This window comes from Zonotrichia leucophrys, chromosome 7 (assembly GCF_028769735.1).
Source record: "Zonotrichia leucophrys gambelii isolate GWCS_2022_RI chromosome 7, RI_Zleu_2.0, whole genome shotgun sequence".
Taxonomy (NCBI): Eukaryota; Metazoa; Chordata; class Aves; order Passeriformes; family Passerellidae; genus Zonotrichia; species Zonotrichia leucophrys.
The window spans coordinates 16,643,649-16,671,113 of record NC_088177.1 but is presented as its reverse complement, the minus strand read 5'-3'; the positions used below and the strand labels follow the sequence as shown (position 1 = coordinate 16,671,113).

Genomic DNA, 27,465 nt, shown 5'->3' with positions numbered 1-27,465 from the left:
TTCTATCCTGGGTTCTTTGCTGCACTTGTTCACAAACAAATCACAAGCTTGATGTTTTGTTTTAACACACATTTTAACCAGTTAAGTTTTCTTCATTTTAACAGAAAATGGGCTGCTTCAATCTAATTGCTAAAGTCTGTTTGTAGAATTATTTGCAATTCTAATTCTAGCATTGCTTGCAGTTTGGAGAAGCTGTGTGTTGATAAACTGATTTGATCCCTGTGGAACAGAAGTTAATCCTGTGTAGGGTAATGGAGTGAGAATTTTTCCTACAAATCTTACAAACTGACCTATAAAATTTCATCTTTACATAGGATAACTCCCTGAGCAGCTTTCTATTGAAATACCAACACCTTTACAACATGAAAGAGATTATACTTATGTCCTCACTGTTGCATGTTGCTCCTGCCACAATCTGTAAAGCCAGTGCAGAGGCACTACATGGAATGGTGTTCCTGTAACTGGGCCTTCATGAAACACGTCCTCTGAGGAATTTAATCACATCTAATTTGGCTTGATCAGTTTCTACAAGTCTTTCACAGCAGGACATTTACAGAAATATCTTGGTGACACCTCTGCTCATTTTGACTTGGAGATAAATGAACTTCAACGACTTTACTGAGCGAACTTTGCAACTTTTTTCCAAGCACAACTCTCACCATTTTGACTTCTCATTGTGCCATAAGTTAAAAGAGCACATAGAAACACAATGCAAGACATAGTACCTCCTGAGTTGTTTAACAAATTGCATGGTCAGCAGCTCCAAGATCCCACTTTGTGCATAATTAACATCAGTAGAGGTTAATTACAGCTACCCATACAGCAATCAAGCAGAGGGTAAAACTAATCTGAGCAGTTTAATTATTTAAAAAATTATGTTGTAGAGTCATCATGATAATCACCATGTAATAGAGTTTATATCTTTCTAAAAATACATTCTGAAATTTCACCTATTCTGCAGGATTTTTGCAGGGAATTTTATAAAAGCTGTTGTACAATCAGGTAGATAGGCTGTAAATACTCTAACCATTAATAGGAACACAAGCAGCTGCACAAATAATGCAACAGAAGAACAGGTCAATGATGAACCTTTATCATCTGAAAACAAAATTTATCTAAATTTAGTTGTGATGATGCAGGAGTTTTCACTTCACAATTACTGATCTCCAAAGTGCAGTTGCAGTGCTTTCTCTGTTAACCCCCTTCTTCCCACATTCTTCAGCCCAAGCTAGAAGATTTGCAAGATTTTACTGTTTTTTACCTGTCACAAAACTTGGCTCTAAATTTTCCAGTGAATGGAGAAAAATAGATTGTGCTGTGTTCCTTTTTAAATGCTCTTGAAGCCCTCTGTACATGGAGCAGGTAAATGTTACTGTGGTAAGCCATTAGAGTATCTTCCCAATTAATTTAATGCTTTATCTCTTCACAGAGAATGAAAAAAAAAACAAATATGAGAAAAATTAGAGGAAGGAATCTGTCTTGCAAGTCCTTGAAAGCTGATAAGACTAGATTGGCTTCCTAGTGCATGTAATTTTTACATGGTTTTAATTGTCATCTGGAATTTCCAGTCAGTCCATAAAATTACCTGGCTCATCTAGATGCAGGCATTCAAGGTGCTATGGCCCAGGGATTTATCACCAAATGGAGTAATTCTGTACTGCTGTTTAAAGATTTCTTACACTAAAAAGTTGAAGTTATTACTGTGCTGCAAGATCCTATGGCCCTTCTAATTTGCTGTTGTATCTGTCTTGTCACTGACTTCAAACGCTACATTTTGAGAAGGCTACTGGATACAGAAAAAATGAGCTTGAAATTCTCAGAGAAAAAGGAGATAACCCTTCAGATGTGCTCAGTCAGATAACCAACTCAAACATTTGCATGTACCTCTTGAATTTTGGCTTCTGAAGCAATTGAACCAGAGAACTAAAAACTTCAGAAATAGCTTTGTGAAATACTCAAACAGATTTCTCTGCAGCATGCTGAAGCAGAAGCACAAAATAGGAATATTCAGTCCATATTTACATAGGTTTTCTTAAACAGTACATAAATGATACATCTAAAAGCAGGATATGATGGCTCCATGGCTGCTGGAGGGTGTGTGCAATGCCCTTGTATTGACCACATGTGGTAAAACTTGACAGAAATGACCACATGGGGGAAGGCTCTTAAAGAAGTGACTTGTAGAATTCCTAAGGAAACACTGTTGGTTGATTTTTCTCAGTCCAATAGACTACTTCTTTGAGATATATTTATTTCTAGCAGGAAATTTTTTCTAAGAGAGCACAATTTACTTAGCTGGCAATGAGATTTACTCCAAAATAAACAGCATGCTTCTGCTTTTTTTCAGTATTTTTAAAGTGATGGTTAGTGGTATATTTGAGAAATACTGCCTCCCTCATCTGGACTGATTTCTAAACTTTGTGAATGTATTTATAAAAAAGGATTTAGCTTTCTTCTTTCCTTTATAAAGGCCAGTAGCTGCCTTGAGTATGAATGAGCACGTCAGGTGTAGGTACTGCCAGGAGAACAGGGAGTGCTGCTGCCTCCAGCTTTATGGCTACCTCATGGTTGCTCATGGAAAAAGGTCTGCATTTATCCTCCCATACAGTCACTATATCATAGAATTAAAAAGCATTATTTCCTCTTTTTTTTTTTCCCACTTCTTTCATTTCACAGAAAGAATGGGTTAGGCTGACATGCAGATTGCAGGGAAGTCAGCTTATGGTAGAAAAACCTAAATTTGTGTGATGAAGAGATCTTTCTGTTGGTTGAATGAAATAAAACTAACTTTGCACAAAGAAATACTGGTCTGTATGCTAACAAAATCTGTAACAATAAAAGCACTAAAACGAATCTAAATTATGGTAATGAAATATTTGTATTCAAGTCTCAGAAATATAAAATATCAGTAATAATTTAATCATTTATTTATAATTCTGATTAAAATATTTAACCAATATTTTTATTCTGGGGAATAAGCAAGAGAATGCTTAACATTTCTCATTGAAGGGAAACACAGAGTATTTTTTTCCTCCATAAAAAACAAAAAATGTAACAGTAGAACATTATGGAATCTCGCTTTCTCCATGGTGGGAAACAATGTTCTCCAGCCAACATCTTTTACTCTTCCTATATTCTTCTAATCCATTGGAGCTTACTTGCTTGAAAGAGCAAATTTATTCCCCAGAATTCGGAATTTAAGATGTAATTAACTGAGAAAATTACCACATAGTATAGGGTGCAGAAACAACTTACAAAACTCTTGAAATTGCTAAGAAAATTTCTAGTGCAAACAAAGCATACTCCGAAGTTCCTTTTTGTGCCATCAGGATAAAGGAGGATGTGATTTACAATATATCATTTGTTATTTTGGTTTCTGTATTTTACTTCCTAGTTGTATCTAACTCAGATGACAGATCTGCTTCCCTGTCTTACTGCTTGTTCTTTCCTTGGAAAGCTCTAAGAAACCTTACCTCAAAGGATAACTTTCCACTGTGAGTAATGCTTTTTGCTACCACTTTCCAATTTAATTATAACTTGCTAATAAAAAAGGAAACCAGTTAAAAGTAAAACAACACAACAGTAAAAACCTGTACTCCAGAGAAAGTTTTTACAGCAAAAGACAAGAGAAGTAACAGAGCTCTATTACATTTGCTGCCCCCCTTTAATTTGGCTTCTGGCTAAGTGGAAGCAATCTGGATAACAAGGTACACTGAGGCAACCTGAAATCTTAAAGCAAATAAGGGAACATCAGGTTAGAAGGCTGCAAATAATTTCTAATAAAAATCAAGAAGGAACTGAAGAGACAATTCTTTTTGCAAAGAAGTGGAGATCTATGTGCATTTTTAAAATGAAGAAAAACAGTGTGTCAATTTGTCTTCAAATACACTTTAACTCTGACTTCACATTGTGTTGCCTGAGGTTTTCAAGCTTGGAAAACAACATGTTGTGGGTTGAGACTTGGATAGTTCCAGCCCTTTCACGACTGGTCTTAAAGGCAAGGTTGGCTTAGATACCTGCTTGGCTTAGGGCCCTAATGAGTTAATTAAGCAGTTCATGGTGGCTGCACTTCAGAAAAGGACAAAAGCAGGTATTAAACTTCAGCTCATTTTAAATGCTCTAAGTAAATTAAGGTCAAGTGCAGTAGTTAAAATCTTCAGTGAAGAAGCACAGGGAACACAAGGTCAATGAGTTCCCTGGCTGTGCTCACATTTCCTTGAGGGTCACCCTGAGCTGTGCAGCCCAGGGCTTGGAGAGGCAGCTCCTGCCAAGGCCCTACAGCTGCAGCTGGGGGTGAGCTGGCCAGGACAGCCCAAAGCCATTGCTAGGTAAATAGAGCTGCCCGGGGATGCAGGCATTCAGATGGGGAAGAGGCAGAGCATGGAGCGTGACACTCCCCAGGGCGCTGGAGGCACGTTCACCAGAGCAGATTTATAATAAGCCAGATGGACACAGGATATAGAAAACATGGCATGGAATTCATGCTCAGCTCTCATCAGTTCACACCTTACCTAATTTTGGGGTAAGCAAATAGCTAGCACTTAATTTTAGCACCTCTAGCAACTGATATTTATGAATTTCTCTCTTCCACCTCCCCATCCATGCACCTTTCATTGCTTTCCAGTATGTATTTTTTATGATATTTTATTTTAAAAAGTAGTTTTCTCTTACTAAACACACACACAGAAGGCAAACCCTATGGGCAAAGTGGCAATAAAATTAAAATGAATCCAAATAGAACTTAATGCTCTGAAATAAGTTTTGTTCCACTGCATTTAGCAGTCTGAAATAAAAGAAAGCATGGTTTATAATTAAAAAGGAGATCTAATGGAAATTGAAAAACAACCTCAATTTCCATCAAAAGGGAGGAAAACCAGTTTCAGATATGAAAATTTGTCTTCTATTTGCATCATTAAATAGCAAATGCTTAATAGGATGTTTTGTGGAATGATCAAAGTTATTTGGGACACAAATAAGGCATAAAAGTCTTGCATGACCTGCCAGGAAGAATGTGATAACCTGCTTTTCTGTGCTTATCAGGATGTAGCTGTCCAAATGAGCAATACTTTAAAACACTGTGATGGACCATGACATTTGGAAGAAAAGTGAGCTTACACAACTAAAATCTTCAGGAGTTCTATAACAAAGAATGTTTGGTGACCAAAAGGCATTTCTAGGATTGCAGGATGCAGCCAGGATGCAAAGCTAGAGGTCAGGAAACGCCACAGATTAAAAATATGTGAACTGACAGCAAAGTCCCAGAAATGGATATGAGCTGTTTTAACACTCGAGCTGTTTGGGATTCCTCAGGAACTCATTCTACCTGTGTTTCAGGGACTCTGCCAGAAAGCTTTTCATTCTTCTGTCTTCTAGGAGCCCCAGCTGCTGTGCCTTGGTGCGTGCTCTGAATACATGTATTGGATACGGCTAACAAATCTCCAGGCAATGGGATGGGGTGCAGGGGGGGCAGGGTGGCCAGAGAGAGATGAGATTTCAGGAAAGAAAAGGAGAAAGCTTTACTGAAAAAAAATCTGTCAAAAAAACAACAGTGTTTTAACCAGGGCTGCAGAAACACAAGGGTTTTCTCATGGCACAGTGACAAGATCCCATCCAGAGTGAGTGGAGTACCTCAGTGCTCATAGAACAAATTCTGTGATAAGGACTGAAATGGTTCATTTCAGTTTAAACTATGCTAAACTCTCTTTTCCCATCATAATGACAATATTTGCTGCTTCACCTGCCTTAGACAAACTGGTAAGATTCCCTCCCTGCTAGAAGACTCATATGAGACATCCCATTACTGGAGGCTGGACACTGTAAAACTACCCAAATTTTGTGAACTATAATAATGACCATGATCTTGGACCCTTACATGGATTCTACACAGCTCATCAATAATCTTCTTTTTTTTCTATGTGAATTTTTCATGGTCTTGTGCCACAATTTTGTGTTTTTCTGGTTCTCTTTCCTGTTCAAAAATCCCTGTAAAGAAAACCCCAAAACAAATCAAGCAAAACAACAAACTAGTACTTTCCTCCTCTTGAAAACAATATTGACCTTTGTTTGGCTTTTTATCCAAAGCACCGTTCCTTTATGAAGCCATGATAGACAAAGAGCTATTAATTTCCAGATGGGATGCAGGACACCTTTTGCAGATGAGCCTGACTCCATAGCAGAAGCCCTAAGTTTTAGATAAATGAATATATTCCAACAACATGGTTTAAAAGCCAAATCATATATTTTTTTTACTTCTTTTTGTTAATAGCCACAGTGGTCTGTTACTGACTTGGTTATGATATTTGATAGCTTCCATTCACAGGGTTCACAAGAAACAAAAATTCTGTCTTTAACAACACAAAATGAAAATGTTAATTTCAAGTTTCAGAGCTGCTTCTCTCCCTTCCTCTCCCATATTTCCTATATGCCCTCCAGAGTAGGAGTAAAGTGACTTATGAACATCTAATTTATGCTTTTAGGATTCAGCAAAATAAATCTTATGGCAAAAATTATGAAACAGTAAGACTATATAGCTCATTTCTGTGCCTTTTCACAGCCCCACAGGAGGTCACTAAGATCACACCCCACAGCTTCAAAATCATCGCACTTCATTTGCATTTTATCTCATTTTCTTTGTCTTGGTGCTTACCATAATTATCTTGCAATGATTTTTTGACAACTACTGTGAGTACAGGGAATATGGGCAGTACAGTGGCTTTTACAGACCTAAAATCTCAGAGGCTGTCACCATGAAATATTGTGCAAAATTAGAGAGGAAACCCTCCGGTTTGCAGCAGAGAACCTCAAGCTAGCAGGTGGTTTATCTATCAGTAATTTTTTTGGTTTTACCCCAGGGTTTCTGGATGTGCTCATTTTTCACCCATCATTATTTATAGGCATGCAGTTTGATGCACAGTACAGAATTACAGTTCAGATTTGCCTGCTGGAAAAAGTTAAAGCCTGTGGTCCATGACATCTTCTTGAGGAAACAGCAGAATTAAATCAGTGAAAAGTGATGCAATGCTTTTAATAACATTTAATTGGTAATTGGATGTTCTAGGAGTAAACAACTGTTAAATAACATTGATGAAAGGTCTGTCAAAAGGAGAATACATTGTCTGATAAGCAACTGTGTGGGCAAATATTTCAATTGCTCCAGTCTAGTCAGACATGCTGTGTCTGAGTAATTCCCGAACCCGGTCTTTTAAATTGAGCTGGGCTGGCTTCCAGACAAGAGCAAATCTATCCTCTGGGTTGCACAGCTAAAGACCTCAGTGCAGAGCTGTGATCCTTGTTCCTTATGTCATTCCCCATTCTTTCAATTCCTGACGTTTTATGTTACAGCACTGTTTTTGTTGCTGTTGCTTTAATCCCCCAGACGTGGCTATATTTAGAAAGCAGTGCAATAGCTAAACTACTGTACAGGGCTTTGTTGCTTCATTACAGATTAGGATTTCTGTTCTCCAAAGCTTCATATGTGGGATACATCTTTGTAGGATTTCAGAGTTACTCTTTAAATGCTTGTAGGATTTAGTCACAGATAAACTTTAACTGAAATTTTCTTAGTCTGCTGGCAAGATTAAATGCTCACTATGATCTGTGCCTTTAATGGAGAACAAAAGAGTGAAAACTTTCCATAGATTTTTATGATGATCAGTTTTTATGATGTCACTTTATTTGAAGAGTTCACACTCATGTTTACAGTTATAGCATCTTTTCAGTACTAAGACAAAATCTTCCATTTCCCCCTCAGGGTTATTAACCACTAGGAAACACATAAACAGAACTCTCCAATCTCACTTGTTACTAGTTTTATGCAGAGAAGGTCAAATACAATTTTTGTTCACCTAATGATATGTGAAAGTTAAAGTAGCTGTGCTTTCACATTTGTCATTGCTGCAGAAACGGTTTTGAAAATCTGACGTAAGACATAAACCAGTAAGAATGGAATAAGACCCATATGGGTTTTTTCACCTAATCTATGATGTGAGTAAACACACACACACACATATATATATATATTCTTTAAAAATACTACTTCATATTGCTGGTAGCATTTTTGGCATTTTTTAATAAAATGTATTAACATACTCTATAGACAGTAACTTCAGGACACATTTCTGATGATGAAATGACTAGAACTATCAAGTAAAGAACAAAAATCTGGACTAAATATGTTCTTATGCTTAAGGGCATGTACCCTTCAAAAGTTTTGCAGGATCCAAGTGGCTTGGGTGTCACTATTAGAAGTGACTCAGAAGTTGAATGATCTGTATGTTTGGACTTCCAGGAAGAGTTAATGTACTACCCAAAGATACATGCAATTTTAATATTTCCTTTATCACAGAGATGTAACTCTTTACATTGTATTAACATGCCAGTAAGACAGCATCCAGCTGGGATGCAAAATAATCTTTTCTTCTCTTTATTTCTAAGATTGGAATTAATCCCTGCATTAGATACTGACAGAATTTATTTTGGGGATTAAATTTGCTCAAAGCCTTTGTTCATAGGAAATGCAGCTTGTGATACAGAGATGACACTAAGCATTATCATAAGCTAATAAAAAGAGAGATAATAAGGACCAAATTGGTAGAAACAAATTTCAAAGGTAAAATTCCTCTGCCTGCAAATTTTCTTTTTCTCTCCCCTTTGCCCTTGTACCCTTCCTGCTCTACTTTTAGAATCAAACTCATTTCTTCACCATATTATTTTAAGGAGTCGATGAAAACCTGATAACCCCCCTTTGCTGAGGCAGAAGAACTAATTGCTTTTTGTTCACTATCTTGGCTGATGGGTAAGAAACTAAAACCCAATTCATCCAGTAATTGCTACGTTCATGAAAAGCAGCATCAAAGCCTTGATGCGTTTTACTCTTGTGTCTTGGGAAGGCTCATGTCTAATTCTTTTGCTGATATGGCTCATAATATAGTCCTCTGACTCTTCCATTTGCTCTTGCAATTACAAGGGTTCTTATTCCATTGTGCATATTCCTCTGAACTAAGATTAGCTTAACTGAACTTCCTTTGAAAACCTGGCTACCCATCAAATGCATCAGGCCTAATGCATTCTGCAGCCACGCAAAATCAATGAACAGCACAATTTTCTGCTTCCTGCAATGATCAATAGGATTCACATAATGGGTGGAAAATTTTTAATCATGACAGCCCAGCATCTAGCTGGCATAAATCTTCCCTGCATTATAATCTCTCCATTTCCCACTAGTGCAAATTTGCAGGTATTGAATAATATTTATGTAGCAGATACATTATGAAAAGCAAAACAATTAGAACTTCACACTTCAGTGATGATAGGTTGAGATCCCAGAGGCCCATTTCCTAAACAATGTGCTGGCTTCCACGTTCCAAATGCAAAATCCTTTTTTCTCCTGAAACTATGACTTTTGCTGAAACTATACTTCTCTGGATCAAATCTGACATGGCTCAGGAAAACGTTAATTCAGGGTGACCACCTCTAAGAATAAGTACATTTGAATGAGAAAATTATCTGCCACCAAAGAAGCCGTTTCTGTCTCTCTCATAATTTGCTTTTCTTTCTCTGTCCTGGCTCAACTCATGAGGCTGCAAAAATCTCTTCCTCTGAAAAGCCACCAGGGAAGAGGAAAATCAGCTGGTATTGTCCTCACTGACAGCGTGACCTGAGGCACACGTGATTTTTGCAGGCTATAGTCAGCTACCACAGGTACAGAAATAAAGGGAAAACAGGATACTCTCCTCTGTGCTTTTTAATAACTATCTACAAATAAATGCATAACTGAAATGTTAAAGGTTCTGGCAAAATTGTCTGTAAGTCACATACATATGTCTAATCTACTGTTTTCTCCAGAAAAGCACAAAGGAAACTTTATCAAAATCCAAACAAGACTTAGGTGCCTACAAAAAGTTTATTAATTTTAAATGTCAGGACCACCCCTATGTTAGGGTATGCCAGCGCCTTTTACTGCTCTTTGAGTCTACAGATCTCAGGCTTTGCTCTGTAAAACAGAGGAGCATCTGTGGCACAAAGGTTCAAAAGGGTGAAACAGCAGCTGAACTCTTCTGCAAGTCCCCCTGAGACATAACCCACCCTTGTGCCTGGTTCTGCACCCCTGGTCCTGCTGCCAAACCAGAGCCAGCAAATTACCTCTCACACAATATATTTAGATAAATCTTTACAGTCATGTTCTAGGAATGGATTTCATTTTCATCAACTGCCATTATGTTATAATCACAGCCCTATACACGGTTTAGTGCCAAGCTATTTTTTTTTGTCCTTGCCAGAGTGTTATAAGAATATCTTTATGACTCCTTATGCTCAGTGAATCAGAATGATGATTCCTTTTGATCTAAGCACAGAGCAGGTTTCACACTGGGTACAAACAAAAGTGCCAGCCAAATGTGAACTGCTCCAAACTTACACTGCTAAATAATATTCAAAGAAGTCAAAACATTGTGTCACTGCTCAAGTCTGACATTTGCTTCTGTCATAAAAATGACAAATTGGCAGGGGACAGCACAGTTTTAGACCAGTCTTATAATAATCACAAAAACACAACTGAGAAAAGCAAAGAGTATGTGATAAGCACTACATTATCACAGTATCACAACTGGAAATGGGTACATATTTGCAGAGGTTTAGAAGGAATGATTCTCTCCTTCTCCCTAATTTTGCCAGATTTTTCTGAAGGACAAAGTATTAACTTGCAGCTTACAGTGAAGACACATGAATATAATTACTCAGTATAGATATAGGATTATAAAGTCAGTCCACCAAATATCTACAGATAGCAAAAGGCTTTTTTAATATTAATATGGAGGAAAAAGAGAGGCAGAAACTCAGTGAATGTTTGGCAATGTGTTCTGCTGTTACTTCTAAATCCTCAGGTGTAATTTGGAATGAGAAATGAAAAGCCTCAGACCCTCTTTAATCAGAAATTTGGATTAAAACTGTATGACCTCAAAGTGTCTCCTCTAAGTGGATGCACTTCTTGGCCAAGAGTCTGTATTTGAAACTGGAAGCTTTCTCTTCAGCCTTGCCCTCTGTTGGGATATGGCATGGCAAACAGAACCTGCCTGAGCCGTGTCTCTGAATTGGGCACTGAGGAAGGCTATGTGGCACAGGAGTCCACAACAAATTAAATCTGGAGTTTAAAGCAAATTTAACAAAGGAGTGCTGGGTTTCTGCACTCTGTACTGACTGCTTGTCAGTAGGTATCATTTATACTGTGGTGTATATATATGGTATTTAGTCACTCTTCCATTATCTGTTTTTCTCCAAAAGCTCTTTCCTGCATGTCAGACTAACTTTTAGCATGAAAAATGAAATACCCACAGTATTAACCTAAAGAAATACATCTGACTGCCAATGCAAAGATTCTCCTGACCACTCCCTGCAGACATTCAGACTAGTGTACCAGTCAGGCATTTTCTGATGTCATTAAATGACTGCCTCTTCTTGATCTTAAGCTTGACAAATTAATGACTCTAGACAGGCCCAAGATGATGAAATCTACAAATCTGTTGACAGTGACCAAAATTTTCAATAATATTAACTAATAAGTTACACAAGAAATGGGCAAGTTTAGCACCATTTAAATTAAAGGTGTTAAATTCTGCCTGTTGTCAATTTTGGTATGTAGACATAGCTCCAAGCACTGATAGCACTTAAAAATGTCCCTTGTAAAAATGTCCAATTTCAGCTCCCGTCCTGTTATTATTTAGTTGACTAAATTATTCATGTGTGCATGAACATGCACAAATTCACACAGACATATGTAGTTACTTGGGCTACAAGCGCACTAAACACAATATATGTCTGTCTCCTTCCTGTTTAATTTGATGTATAAGCTTTGCAAGGCACTAATTTCCTCTTAACATCAAGAAAAAAATAATTGCAATGTTATTTTTAAAAAGGGCAAGATTAATATGCTAAAATACATTGCTAGCATCATTTCTTCTCTCCACACTCCAAGTAATCAAAATGTTTCACCCTCCTTTATGTTGCACATTAATTGAGGCTCCATCAGAGCTGGAAAGCTACAGTGCTATAGTCTAGACAATATAAAACACCACCCAGAAATGACAGTGCCTGCTGGAAAGGTTTTATGTTCTGCTAGTCCTTTTTGTCATTATAACTAATTATGTAGGACCAAATAAGCCTGCAATATTAGCTCAGCACTCTGGGGTTCCTAGAAATGGATGCTCCCTGTGATGCTGTGGATATTAGAAAATGCAGTTTCACAGTTTTGTTGTCAGCAGGGTCAGGTGGTCTATTAAATACTGTCAAGGAGGAGAAAGGACAGGAAAAGAAGAGCAAGTTTTGGTGATACAGCTTGCCTCTCACTGGCACTTTCTACTACTCTTTCATTTTTATTATAGTTTATTCCTAGATAATGATATATGAACAGAAAGAAATTTCCGTCTACAGCCAGCTAGCTCAGTGAGATATTTACAGCCAGTCCCAATATACTGGGGACAGGGGGAAGTTCTTTCAGGGAGGAGAAAATTTCCTTGAATGCTATCCTATAGTAACTCCAAAAAAATAATAGTAGTTTAAAAATAAGTATCTTTGAGGGAAACAAAAAAAATAAACCTTCTCTATTTATATTTTTCAGATTTCTCTGTCTTTGAATCCAAATTAAATTGTTTTTCAGGAATTCTAATATTTTTTATAAATACCATGTTGTTTTCCCAGAAACCTTATTTTCTTTATTGAAAATGTTATTTGAAGGAAAACTCATTCTTGTCAATAACACAAAAACATATGAGACTCTGCTGAGTACTGAGAAATATATAATGGCTCTTTCTCTTCCTTAGATGTTTTGCCTTTGAAAGAATTTAAGCTGCACTTTCTGTAGTTTGCAGGAAAATAATGGGTTTTATGCTATTGGTATTGCCAGGAGTGCTGTGTTGTTATTAGTGATACTTTCTATGAAATGTTAAAAACTACGTTTGCTCATATTAAGGATGAGATTCACTAATAATCTGGAAGAAATCACATTCTCCTGATGGCATAGTTAAAGCAACAGCAATTGTACTGGGTGTTAAATCCCCACATTCCCTTGATTATAGTGTTGCCCGTTGCCCAGATTTGTTTTCCTGTAGATGAAGCTGGACTTTTACTGGCTTCCTGAACTCCTGAGAAGTGAGAAGCTATGGAACAGCTCCACAGCTACATGCAAGTTCCATTTAGTGCAAAATGCAAAGACATTTGCATCTATAAACCACATCTGTCTGAGTTACTAGCAGTAGAGACTCTGGCCACTTGGGGGGAGGAACAGATGGTTGCTGCCGTGAGTGGGAAATCATCTAACCCTGCAGAGATCATCTGAAATCATCTAACCCTGCAGACAGGGTAGGCTCTGTATGACCAGTGGTTCACACTGGTTCAGGGTATTTTGAATCAAGCACGCAAACAAACCCACTCCATCTTGAACAAGATGCGCACCACACTTCTGACAAGAATATGGCAACACATCTCCATTCCTGTTCACTACAGGTGTATGGCAGAATTACCAGTTATTCAATTCCAGTTTGGTTTTGCCCCTCTGGGACGTACATCCATACACTGTTCTCCTTGCTGAGCACACCCTTGCCCTGGCACCTGCCTTGGCTCCACAAGCCACTCATCCCTGTTTCCAGGAATTCCAGGAATGCTGAAAGGAGCCCTGTTCATGTGCCTTCCCTGACCACTGGAATAAACAAGCTGAGGCTCAGCCTGGCAAGCACAGCCAGGGAGATGATTGTGGCGCTCTGGCTTTTTACATTTTCATACACTAGGAAAGCAGCTATAAATAGCCTTTGAGAAACATAAACGTTTTAGTATAATGGGATTCATGTTTAATATGGGCAATGACTTCCCTTCCCTTAGGATTGCAATTAAAATGTTTAGACAAAATTAAACAGCTTCTTGGGAAGATACAATGATGCAGAGCACAATATTTAAACAAGCTCCCAGTGCCTGACAGAAAATGGCTCTTTGCAATCAAGCTCCAAAAGGGGAGACAACATAGCTGTTTATTATTGCTCCATATGCTGATGAAATATGGGTACTTGAGCACAGTATCACACAAGCTTATAGAAAAGAGGGGTTTCTAGAGAAAATGACATTATTTGTATCTGAAAAAACAAATTGGTAGTTGTCTGAGGCAAGTTTGGGACATGTTATCGTTATTAACTAGCATCATGTGATTAGTCAACTCCAGCTTTGGCAAGACAGATTTTCATGTACAGAGCAGTTTGATAGAAATTGCTGCCTGCCTGTTATTAAAAAGAAAAAACAAAACACAAAACAACAACAAAAACAAACAAACAAAAACACACAAAAAACCACCCCACAAGGTTTTAATCACAGCATTTTCTATCCTTGTAAGATCCTTGGCTCTGGCTGTAAAGCTCTTGTGCAGAGCTCAAACAGGGAGAAAAGATAATTGTACAATGCTTTTATGAAGCTCCAGTTAATCCAGGAGCTAATCAGGGATTGTTTAGTCCTTGGCACAAACTGGGATAATCTCTGTGCAGCTCTCACCTGTGCCCTTCTCCAATCCTTGACGGTAGTTTGTTACAGCATATCCAAATTCAGTAATATTTTAGGAGGCCTACTTGGACTTTTTTTCTCTTTGCTACCCCTCCATTTAGGAAGGTTAGGAAAGGGTGTTAGAACATGGGTTTCTTCAGAACTCTTTTATTCCAGGAGATGATGGTGACTAAAAACAAGCACAAAACCTCCAATTCCATCAGAAATTCAAGACAAAATTGATCTATGTTGGACCATCTTAAAAGGGGAAGTTCAGAGCTTCCAAGTCTTCTCTGGAAGTATATGCAACTTAGTCACAAAAGATATCTACTATTCAAATTCACCATTTAGTTTAAGCCTTGCTATTCTGGTCACTCTAAACTACAATTTTACTCTAGTGCTAAAAGGATTAAATTTTTTTACATTTCATTAAAATTATTAGGCCTAGGTGGGTGAGAATATATACAATTGCTGAGAACAATCATGCTAAGGATTTAGATTTCAGAGAAATTCTGAATTTTGTCTATACTACTGCCAAGACTTAATGAGAAGAGGAAACAGACACAGCAAACAGACATCTCTGGTTAACCAGAGCTTTTTCATCTAAGCGCCACATTGAAAAACTATACTCTTTGTACTGCAAATAAAGGATTTCAGGACCTGTTGACTTCTCTTAGAATTGCCATGCTGTCAAAATCTATACTGCCCTGGAGATACATACTAAACACCCAAGTGAGATCTGTGATTCCATAATGCTTTTCTGTTTCCACTTCCTTTCCTAATTTTGATTTCACTCGTTTCATGCTGTGTGTGCAACCTGTCATTATGTATCTGTGGTTTCTGTCATTACATATCCTTCTTTAATTAATGTCTACGGCCATGGTGAGATACATTCCCAATGCCAGCTTCTGTCTGACTGCCATGTGCATTGACCTTGTTGACCTCACCTACATTTCCTTTCCAGCTCTTAAATGCCAGAACCCTCATTACAGGCTGGAGCCTTGGAAGTACAGGGACATCTGTTTTCACAATCTGAGCTATCTCGGCTTTGCGCTGCCACCCAAGTGCTTGATCTGGCACATCCAAACTCTTCATGGTCTGCCACTAAATCCTCAAAAGGGCAGCACTTTGAACTAGGATATTAGGGACACACTTAATTTTATGAGCCTTAGCTAAATTTCATGTTTGAACTGGCCTTTAAAATACTTGCTGGAATATAGTATAACTTAATTGTTACTAAAAAAAACCCCAAAACCTCCAGAAAGATCTAACTAGACCTAAGTTCTATGGCTTTTAAGTGACTCAAGAAAGCCATTCTTCCTAGTACATAAAAATAAAAATTTCATCATATCCATGTAGGTAAAAGGAAGAAAAAATTATTAAAACTAACATGACAAGAAATCACTAGCTAAAAGTACTGAAGAATCATTAAAAATTAAAACCCCCATTTTGAAATAAGGAAATGTCTGCAGAATACACTCACTTTCTATAGTATTTAAGGCTTTGTCCACATACACTATGTTTCTTCCTCAGTATTTTCCTGAAAATCTTTAACAATTTCATAGTCCAGAGAGACATTTTAAAAATTCTGATAACAAATGCAGATTGTATCACAAATACTCTTGTAAACTCAGTAATGAAACGCCTTGTATTTTCTATTAATAAATGCAATGAATTTTATGGACAGAAACTATTAAAACTCCATATATGCTCTCACTTCCAAGCAAAGTATTTAAAACATTACACAAATTCAATTATTCTCCAGTCCTACTGAAATAATTGTTCATGCATAATAACCACAGCCTAAACTGTGGTTTACAAAATGAAGTTACACAAGCAAAGGAAGCCTGCAGCTTGCTTGTAACACAATGCAGGTGGTCACTGGATACCCAACTGCTGCAGTTCTGCTGAATATCCCTGAAGTTCTGCAGCCATCCAAGTTTTATGGGCTGAGATAGAGGGATTTTGAAACCAAGATGCAGGTAGGAGGAACAAAGGTAAATTTACGAGCAGAATCATTCTGAGCTGTGGCTGTAACCTGCCTGACCTGAACAGCAATATCAATTTTATTGGAATTACACAAGCACAGGAGCACACATGCTGCCAGTGCCTTCCAGAGCAATCCCTGACACGAACACACCCTGCCACATCAATCCCAGGCTTTTTGGTGAGGTACAAAGTAAATACAGCTGTCACTGTAAAGGCAGCATTTTCTTGTGCTACCAGCAATTCTCTCTGGAAACTCTTCATGTAAACCTAGTGGCAGGAATCTGCTATTTACTAAACTTCAAAACATGCTATGAAAACAACAGCCTGTTTATGATAGAAACCTCAAAATGCAAAACTGTGAGGAAATCTACAGAAAGAAGAACTTTATTTTCCATTTTTTTATGATTCTTTAACACAGGTGTTCTTCAACAAGTCCTTATGAAGTGACAGCAATGATTTTGCAAAGCTATTGCAAGACAGGTTGGATATTTCTCTGGTTAATGATGTTACTCTGGAAATAATTTGAGTTATAAATGTCTATACTATATATATAATTCCATTTATTTTAAAATGCAATGTTAAATGCTAAATAAGACATATAAGCTAAATAGGCTAAGTAGTCTAACAAGGTATTTGCATGCATCTAAAATTAAATGTATTACTGCAGTGTAATTTTTAATTTTACAAGCAATGTCTACAAAAAAGAGTGACATCTATTGACAAGTTCCATGTTAGTGTAGAGACAGCATCTGTCTGGGCATCTATGCTGATCTAATGATCTAAAAAGGAACATTAGTCTTTTACAGTATGCATTCTTCAACAAAAACTATACATTTCAACTTTTCAACAGCTTGGATCCTTTACAAACACAGAACAATGTTACTAAATCTGAACAAAAAAGAAGTCACATACTATAAAGACAGTTTTTCCAGATTGCAGCAAACACCTTTTCCTATATTACTTTCAGATGAAAGGAAGATTTGGTCAAGGTCAGGACTAGGTAAGGCTTGGACTGATCACAGAATTCCAAGTAAAAATTGGGGTGGAGGTCTGCTGTCATTGTATGTCCCACTGGTGCATGGATTGCATTTGACTCATCACACCATCTACTTTGTTTTCAACAAGAACAGATGGCAGAGGGGAAGAAATGAAAAGCAAGGCACAATAAAAGTAAGTTGGTTTTCCAAAAGGAGTAAACTGTCAAAGATATTAATATTTCCTAACATTGCCTCTCCAAATTAGCAGCTGTTTGGTTGCTATAGGGACAATGTGCAAGCAGGAGCCCAGGAGAAGGTGACACTGTGGTCCCCAAGAGCCCAAGGTGCCACAGTCCTGCGGGACAGTGGAATGGAGTCACAAAATTCCTTGACCAAGACGTGTGCAGTGCTGTGTCAGTGCTGGCAAGGAGCTGTGCTAGAACATTTCTCACAAGCTGGGGGTTGCACACCTCTCTGTGCCACGACCAGGGCACTCAGTGTTTGAGAGACACCTCACAGGGATGTGTAATGCCATTTAATTCCTGTCAAACCTACACCTGTGATGTTAAAAATAACAAGGGCTTCAGAAAGGACTGTTGCTAAAATCACTTTTAAGAAATGCTACAAAGTTGTTACAGAAAATACTGGGCTAAGTTTTGATTGAGTCGTGACAGTCTGCTGAGGAACTAAAATACATTTTCTTTTCACAACAGCACCTAGATACCATCCTGATTAACAATCAGTCAGGGCACATATTTGCATGGAGAGCAATCATAGCTGCATAGGGTATATTAGTGTTTTCTGAGAAAGTAGAAATACCATATTTTTTTCCTTCAATCATATGTTCTTCAGGAGTGACTCTCCTTCCAATAGCTTGATTTCAACAGAAATTTTCTTTGGCTTTTTGGGCTCCCCCCGCCCCACAGAAGCAAGGTAAGTTTACCTCTTTTTTAGTCTTTAAATCTTTGAAATTCTTCCAATGGCCATGCCACACCTAAAAACTGATTAGGTTATTTACCCCTTACTTGCAAAAATTTAGGCTGCAATTGTCTGTGCCCCTAAAAACTGTTGTGTTAATCTACATCCCATAACTATATTATCTTAAAAGTTTCTTACCTGAAGACAGGTAAGAAACTGAAAACTGTCTTCAGATAGTCAGCAGAAATATCTCCTACTGGAGAGGAATAAAGAATTAATGCAGATGGTGCAACTCTGTGCCCTTGCTTCAGCAAACAGCAGCAGTGATGGAACCAATCTATTCCTGTAGCCATGAATCATTTCAAAATTCAAACTGCTTTTGCTAGGTAAGAGCAAAGAAACAACTCTGATTCTAGGCAAAGGTCTGAGCTGAGAGTCAGGAGTCTCTTCTGCTTCCTCCACACTTGTCCGGAGTCAAACTCTTACACAAGGTACAGTCGACCCTGTCCCAGCCTCCAGATGCAGAAGGAATGAAACAACACCAGATAAAATGTAATATGGGTCATAAACACAGTCCTCTCATAAATTTTTAACAAGTGCTGAATAATATCACCAGAGGAGACTGAAGACAAAAAATTAAACTACATAACTATGTAGAAGGAGTGACAACAGACTACAGGGGAAAAAACCCCAAAACTATACTACATTAAAAAAAAGTTTGACTTATGTACATATTTTGCTTCCAAAAGTCAGAGCTGTTAAAAATCAGACAGAAGAACCCTTCCAATATCTGAATGTTATGAAATTGAATTATTATTTCTTAAAGGCAGAAATTATTTGATTTTATTGTTAAAGCATTACTAGTGCTGTTTACTCAATGCATAAACATTGGTCTGCTTGCACTAGCATAGCAATCTTATGCAAAAAAGCTTTGATGTCTCAGTGATTGCACTTAATATTACATCTACTCAACTGCAAAGGCAGCCTGCCCAGAGCTTTCTTAGCTGTTTGCATTCAGAGAATATTTTGGGCCAAATTGAGTAATGCAGATTTAGAAGACTGGAATTTTATTTCACAAAAAAATATGCTTCAAGCTCCAAAACATAGTAAGTGTAATTTTCAGGCAAGTGGTGACCACATGCTTTCTTCACATTCTTCAGAGAGAAATGTCCTTTTTTAAATCAGGTTGAATTTATTATTTGGGCATTACTCTGACCACTGCATTTCCCCATCACACCTGAAGCTGATAACCTGACTGGCCCTTTGTTACAGCTAATCAACTTCAAGCAGTGCTTCACTTCTTAAGGTTCTATCTAGCACAAATAAAAATTGGGAAGATGAATATACTTTACACAGGAGCAGAGGGACATAGATGAAAAAGCCATCACCGAAATATGCAAGAAGAATATGCCTGCTTATTTTATTGTTTCCTGAGGGTTGTTGCTCTCCTCCCTTCCACTCCATCAGTTCATAAATTATGTTTGTGCTTTCTTACACCCGTTGAATACCAAACCTCCCACCACCTTCCCTCTTACGAAGATCATGAGTTAGAGGAGCAATAATAGCCACATTCTTAGGCTACAATAGCAACATTTAGAGGTATTTGTCTTTTCCCTTTTCTGACAGATCCATTACCAGTTCATTAGCCTTTAGTGGGTAGAGACATTCAGTAAACAAATGAAAGCAACTGCATTTAAGAGCTAGTGAGCTAAATTCAGCTCTCCTGCTCAGCCTGCTAATTACACGGGGTGTTGCCAGTGCACACAGAAACAGAGCCATCCTTTGCGGGATTTTAGAAAAACTCATCTTAGAATTCCTGAAGGCCAAGACACACAATTAGCTTTCTTTGTCAGTGGCTACAAAGATGTGAAATGGAAAACTAGTCCAGCAGCATTTGTGCTACTTCATCTCGCTGTAGTCCAGAAAATATGAGTCCAGAGAATATGTATTCTAAATTCAAAAGATTATCTTTCTCTTCCACTCTATTCCCTTGTTGAGGTGACAGACTGCTCCAAGTACTAAAAAAGCACAGTAGTTGAAAGGCCAATATTTTCTTAATTTTAAGCTTAAAAACATTTTAAAAATACATGCAGGAGGAGTGGCACAGGAAAGCCCAGTGTTGATATGCATGATAAAATTTATTCTGGAATTAAATAGCTCAGTATAAAAGCCACCATACCAGGACACAGTATTACTTGTCCTTCTCTACATGATTTTGTCTACCCTACATTCAGGCTTTACAGAAACCATGGACCCAATCATTTTCTAATACTTGGACAGTAACCTCCTGAAGATAAATACATTAAATTAAAGTTCATCAAAACAATGAGACTTTACCTTGGCTAGAATGGGGGTAAAAATGACCTTTACCTTTTCCACCTAGTGCACAAGCCAGGAGAAACACAATTTACATGGCAGAAATCCAATACCAAGTCCTCATTGCTAATAGTTATACACTTTTTTTTTTTAGTATTTTTCTTACCAGTGCTAAGTTTCTGTGCCACACTGGGGCAATAAGCAGGCTGCTTCTCAAAGTTTTGAGGATGCAGGTTCACAGCCTGTTTCCCCCTAAGAAGGCATTGAGAGTAAGGCAGTTACTATCCAGAGCTAATCTAAGCCTGACTAAAAATTAATTAAATAATAAGAAATTGCAAGCACATTTTTAACCTAAGTGTTCACTTGGGGTGAAGTTGGAGGCAAAAATGATGATTCAACATGAAGAACCTAAGGTTTTCACTTATCTCAGACTGAATAACATTGCTGGTGCAGATGCTGGCTGCACTTTGACAAAGTATGATGTAAATGTCAGAGAGACACATTTTGGGAAGATATGTTATTGCAAGGTCCTGTTGTAAAGATGCTTTTAAGAAGCTGTTGTCTCTTTTCCTAATTGATCACAGGAAGTGCATCTCTTGGAGAAGCAGTGAGAGCTGGGATCAATGACAGGCTAGTTTAATGCAGCTCTTAACAACAACCTGCAGAGATTAGGAGGCTGTCAGAAAGATAACACCAGAGATTTATAGATTGTTTTCTGAAGCCATTCTCGGCTCTCATGGGTGCTCTGTTATGTTTCTCTGCGCTTGGATATGTAATATGTACTCCCCATACAGATCCAAGCTGTAGTTCTCATTTATGGAGAGAACAGCCTTGCACCTTTCCGTGCTGCTGGGACAGCAGGAAGGCACGTGTCGGGAAGCCAAGGCAATTAAGTGGTTAGAAAGGCTCAGGGAAATCTGAGTTACAGCTGCAGTTTCTTCTGTCACTTGAGTAGGGCATAATGGGCCTCGTTCAGCTCCTGCAACACCACGGGATCGATGGGGCAGCATTACCAACAAATGAGCCCCCTGGGTGCTGAGTCGGGACTCAGGTGCTGCGGTGTTTGGGTCTGAAGGTCCAGCTTCAGAAAGGCACTTGAGCCCTCAGGGAAGGGCTCCACTCCATCAGGGCAAGGAGTGTGTCTCTTTTCTCACATCCATAGCCTGGGAAGAAGTCAGACTGAAGTGCACCAAGCAGGAGGGGGAATAAAATGTGCTCTGCTGACACAAGAGGGGAGCAGCACTATTGATTTTCATGGAATTAGGCTGCCCTGAACTAGCTGAGGATCTGCTCCCCTTCCCTATGACAGAACAAGCTAGTGCCAGCATTGCTCTGGCCCTTCCCAGCCCCTTTGACTTCTGTATAGCAGCCTTTCAGACGCCTTTATGTATTTATGGGATTTGCCTATTGCAGCTTTAAAGACATGGCATGTTTTACCTAATATGAGCTATACAGGACTATTCATTGCAATTATTCCTGAAGGTTTCACTTGTCAGTAGCCAGAAGAGAGGAAAGTAAAAATGAATTACCTGAACAGTCACTATTTGAACAAAGGGCACGATAGTGCAGGCAGAGGAGAAATTCTGGATGTGCAGGGAAAGGTTATTCCCTCAACAGCATGTAAATCATAAAGATAAAACCAGTTAACCACTCCTTTATGGAATATTAGGAAGACTTTCCTATGACTTTTGGTTTGTTTTATTATTGTAAATCAGGAGTAGAGAGACCTTAAAGACAGAACTATAATGTATTGGGCAGTCTCAGCCCACAGATTAATCTACACTTTCCCAGCTCCTCAGAGGACCTGCCATCATTTTCTTAAATAGATGACAAGGACAAAGATGGACAAAGCTAATTAATTTTGTTTCTCATGAGCTGAGTGCAGTGTACAAGGTGATGACTTAAAACCTCAGGAGCTAAAGATATATGGCAGCTAAAGTGGGCTGATGTGATTTCTTAAAAACCTGAGGAAATGTCACCAATTTCCACATGAAATTTGGATTCTCTTTCAATTAGAGAGTACAGGAAAATATACATAAACATTATTTTCCTATTTTTTTAAATTTTCATCAGTATTGTTAAGCTGAGTTGAGGCACCAAACCAAAGTGCATTTTTACTGAAACTAGCACTGAAAAGCAACTTGAAGAAAGAGATGAGTCAGTAATACTCCTAACTTACAGCAAATAAAGAGTATCATTATAAACTAAAAGCACAAGACAGTTGTTTCCTCATACTGACAGCTGGATTAGTTTTAGGGCATGCACCTTACCAGTGGCATTTTGACCTGTGAGATTAATACTACAAAGTACTGAAGGATCTAAATCCACAAAGCTAGCTATAGCTTAAAATACAAGTTGTGTGTACCATAATGCTCTTTAGAGAAAATTTAATGATTGCTGCAAAGATGAAGGTCATCCCTCCAGCATCCTCTACTTCTTCCACCTTTCCCCAGCCCCATGGGCTGAGCTGCTACAAAAGATGGAATATCCCTTTGGTCAGCTGTCCCAGCTGTGTGTGTATCTCCACATCACTTCTTGTGCAGCTTCCTCAGTGGCCAGAGGAGGGGGAAAAGCAGAAAAAGCTTTGACTCTGCAAACCTTGCACAGCAATAACCAGAACATCCTTGCACAGCAATAACCAGAACATCCCTGCGTTACCCACTCTGCCCCCAGCACAAATCCAAATCACAGCCCCATGGCTGCTACTGCAGAGAAAAGGAGCTCAGACCAGAACCAGCATGGTACACAACCACACAAAGATGTCCAAACACGGAAATGTCTTACAGACATTGTCCTGGGGTGACGTTATGATGCTTGTATATCCCCATTCATCTGTTCTGTGCCTTTAAGACCGGCACTGAAGAGTGGAAGTTTTGTTTGGGTTTCTCTTATCAGGACACAGAGACAAGCAGTAGACAGAGCTGTTTTTTTTACTTCCAGCTTTGGGCTTGCTGCTTTTGCTTGCTCTCTTTTTCTGCTCTTGCTTCTGCTCTGCTTTCTGCCTCTGCTTATTAGCTAGTTCTAGCTAAACAGTCCACATTGCTTCCTGGACTGTTTCTCCTCTCCTGTTCCTGTGACCATCTCAAACCTGCTCCGGACTGGGACCCGGGAACACCAAGGGTTCGGCTGCAGCGGCTGGCCCAGCGCCGGAGGGACTGAGAACAGAGCAACCACCCCCGAAAGAGACTTTCTGATTTTGCCATCTTTCTCAGAGCGGTGTCATCGGGTATTGTTCATTTTGTGTGCTGGGGGGTGCGGGGCCAGTCAAATAAACAGGTTCTTTCCACCTCTCTCCGAGGAATTTTTTCCCGAACCGGTTGGGGGGAGGGGCCGTGTGGGTTTCGCTTTCTGGAGGGGCCCTCCTTTGCAGATTCTTTAACAAATTTGCCCTAAACCAGTACAGACGTTCAACACAAGTTCTTCACAGCTTGGGTAACTAACTGAAAACAACTAGGAAAGCAGATGCTACAATAACAAATATAAAACTAATGGTACAAATGCATTAGGTAACTTCAAACACTGAGCAGATGCCCATTTCTTTCAGACTGGTAAGATGATGGAATAGAATATAGAACACAAATTACAAAAATACCCAAAACCCCCAATCAAACAAAACCAGCAAAACAAAAAACCAAAGCCCAACAACAAAAAAAACCTCACAACAATAAAACAACTAAGCGTATTTCTTGGGCATAAACAGTTGCATTTAAAAATATGGGAGTGCACAGTTTAGCTGAATATAATCCATTTAGTCTTTGATGAAATCCATGTGGCAGACAGATCTGAAACAAGTGGGTTTTTTTTCTCTCAGCCTTAGTTATATATTGAAAGCAAAGATTCAAAAAGACTTCTCTAGAGCAGCTGGAGAAATGCAGTGAAGAAAGTTATATCTGCACTATATTCCTATGAATTTTGTGTGAAAGAATTCTCCAAGGCTAGATAAAAAAAGGAATTGTGATTGTGAGAGCATCTGACCAGGAAGAAGCCCTTCAGAACTGAATTAAAGCAGCAAGAAATGTGTTGGAAATTTAAGTGGGGAATTTCAATATTAAACACAGTTTTAGCTGAACACTATAAGATTACTATAAATGTTACCAAGGATGGAGAATGCATGAGATCAAATCATCCACAAGAAGTTCAAAGACTGCTTTTTACAGTGAATTCAAATTAACAACAATATTGAGGGATTGTTAAGGCTCATTGTATGCAATAAAAGAAATATATAGACCTGCATAAACTGAAGGAGTTCATATTAATTCCACATGACTTACAGAAGTAAAAAGACAAAGGAAGATGTACTTCTAATGCACTAGTTTATTGAAACCTCTTCCCCAGTGTATACTATAAATCAGAAGCTTGATCACACTCATCAAGCAGGTTTTACCTGGCCTGTGATGTCTGGCAGTGATGACTCTCCCTCCCCCAGTGTTTACAGCCCAGTATAAAAGCACTTCTATAAAAGCACCTCCTAAGGCTGGACCCCTCCCACCAAAGCTGGCTGCAGAGTCAGGCCTATATGCCATCACAACAGGAAAACAGAAAGCCAATGTTGTTTTGCTTTAAGTGTGTGTGACTCAGCTGGGCTTTTTAGAGCAAGAAGTGCTTATAACAGGCAGCTCAGGTGCCATTGCAGAACAAGAAATATATTTGGCCATTTGATGGCAGTGTTAAATTGTGCATTGCAATGTCTTTGTTAGGTTCAGGTTTTGCTGTTAGGACCATGCCCATCTCCTGCATACACCTCTCCTTCTAGGGCTTTGGATTCCTCGCTCAAACCTCCTTTTTTAATATATAGATGTCGTGAAAGAAAAAACCCTAAAGGCAAAAAACCCCATGAAGATTAGGCACAGTTTGGATTAATGTATCTGCAAGAATGTGTTGGAAGTATTGCTACTTAATATTTGAAGATCTCTTGATGTTTTGGATGACTTGAAGTCCCTGCTACAACATTCTGGATCACTCTATCAAATAAAAACCAACGCTAAAGTAATTTGCAGTCAGAGAAATCCTTATAAGAAATCCCAGCAATATTAAAGGAAGCTTTTTTCTCCACGTCTCCAACATCACACATCAACCAGTAGGGATAAGTCTGGAAAGACAAGGAAGATTTGCATTTCATTCTTGTACAGCTCCAAGATAGCAAGATCCAGGACTCAGGACCAGTTGCTTTGTCTGAACACATCACGCCACATGAAATATCATTCATTCCCTTCTAGACAATCTCTTACTGCATTTACAGCTCAAACTCCTGTCAGCACATCAGTCACTTAAGGCAATTATTAAATTGCATGTTCCAATTTTTGTTTGGTTGGTTTACATACAGCCTACAACATCTAAGAGAGAAGTTATTCGCTTTGATCTCACTCTGCATGAGAGCTTTTCCCAGCATGCAGGTGAATGCAACAGGGACAGGTTTTCTCCAGTCATAACCAATCCAAGCAACCAAAATTATCCTACAAACATCCTGAAAGTTAGAGGGTACTCACTTTGTGAAGCTTCCTCCAACATTCTCACTTGTCTTTAACTAAGTGGCATTAAATCCATTCGTTCTTATCTATAGAAAACCAGGAATAGCAAAAATAGGCCTTTTTGACTTGTGAGTCTGGACACTGAATGCAGTGAACAGGAGCCTAACAACGCAAAGGTATCTCTGAAGCACACACTTTTGAGTTGACTGATTTCTGTCTGTGGTGGGCTGACCTTGGCTGGCTGCCAGACCCTCTCTCCTGCCCATCTCTCACTCCTCCTTCACCAGGAACAACAGGATTAACAAAAGCTCATGAGAATATCAGGGAGTTTGGCTATTAGCTACCATCAGGGGTAAACACATTCAATTTAAAGAAAATTAGTTTCACTTATTGACAATTAAGATAGAGTTGGACAGCAGAAAAATGAAACAGAAGATATAAAACACTTCCCCCCCCCCTTCCTGTCTTTCCAAGCTCCATTCCACTCCCTCATTTCCATCTCTTCTCCCTCCCCAAGGGGTGCAGTGGCATTGAGATGAGAGTAAAAACACAGCAGTACCTCTCTGCAGCCCCTTGCTCCTCATTTTCTCTTGCTTCATGTTGGGCTTCTCTCTTTGGGACACAGCTCCCTGCTGTGTTACAGAGCCCTCCACAGCTTGTGAGGAAAGAGAAGAAAGTGAGGAAACCTGTACTACAGATTCTTCTCAAGCATTAGTCATCACACTACTTTTAAAAATTATTATTATTATTTTATTTCTTTCAGCATCCCCCCCCACACTAGAGCTCAAGCATATTGCCCTATTTTAAACAGGTCCCAGCACCCCCTCACAACCAGATTTCTACCCAGAGACCCACCACAGATGCAGCTCAGCAGCACAGGCACCAACCAGAGCTAGGGTCCAAAAGCAACTGTGTGCCCAGGAACCTCTGAAATAACCCAGACCAGGGCTAGCACTCACCTGGTGATAATTAGAGCCCTCATTAAAGGACAGCTACAAGGCACAGGTGGAGTGATTTTTTCATTTTAAATTCTCTTTGTGGGTGGATGAGACCTGAAAGGTCATAGTTCAGCTATCTCTGGATGCGCAGTGCTAATTTCTTAGTGAGGAGAGGATGGTTTGCTAACTCAGTGTTCCTAATGCTTTCTCTTTATTGTCTTAAGCAACAACTCATTGTCTACTAACATGAAACATGGGAAGGAGCAATATAATAAATGGTTTTCTCATTTTGAGTTTTTGCTGAAATAAACCTTTGAATCCATCATGTTTCTGAGTATCACCTCAATA

The 27,465-nt window shown here is 38.8% G+C and overlaps 1 long non-coding RNA gene across 1 annotated transcript in view; it reads right to left on the bottom strand.

Moving 5' to 3' along the window:
* Window positions 1-27,122, bottom strand: part of LOC135450355 (uncharacterized) — a 29,737-nt gene extending 2,615 nt beyond the window's left edge. The window contains exons 1-2 of the long non-coding RNA XR_010441046.1: window positions 27,035-27,122; window positions 26,739-26,834 (exon numbers count right to left, since the gene is read on the bottom strand). This is a non-coding gene — a long non-coding RNA (uncharacterized LOC135450355). The remainder of the gene's footprint in view (window positions 1-26,738; window positions 26,835-27,034) is intronic.
* Between the last annotated feature and the right edge of the window lie 343 nt (window positions 27,123-27,465).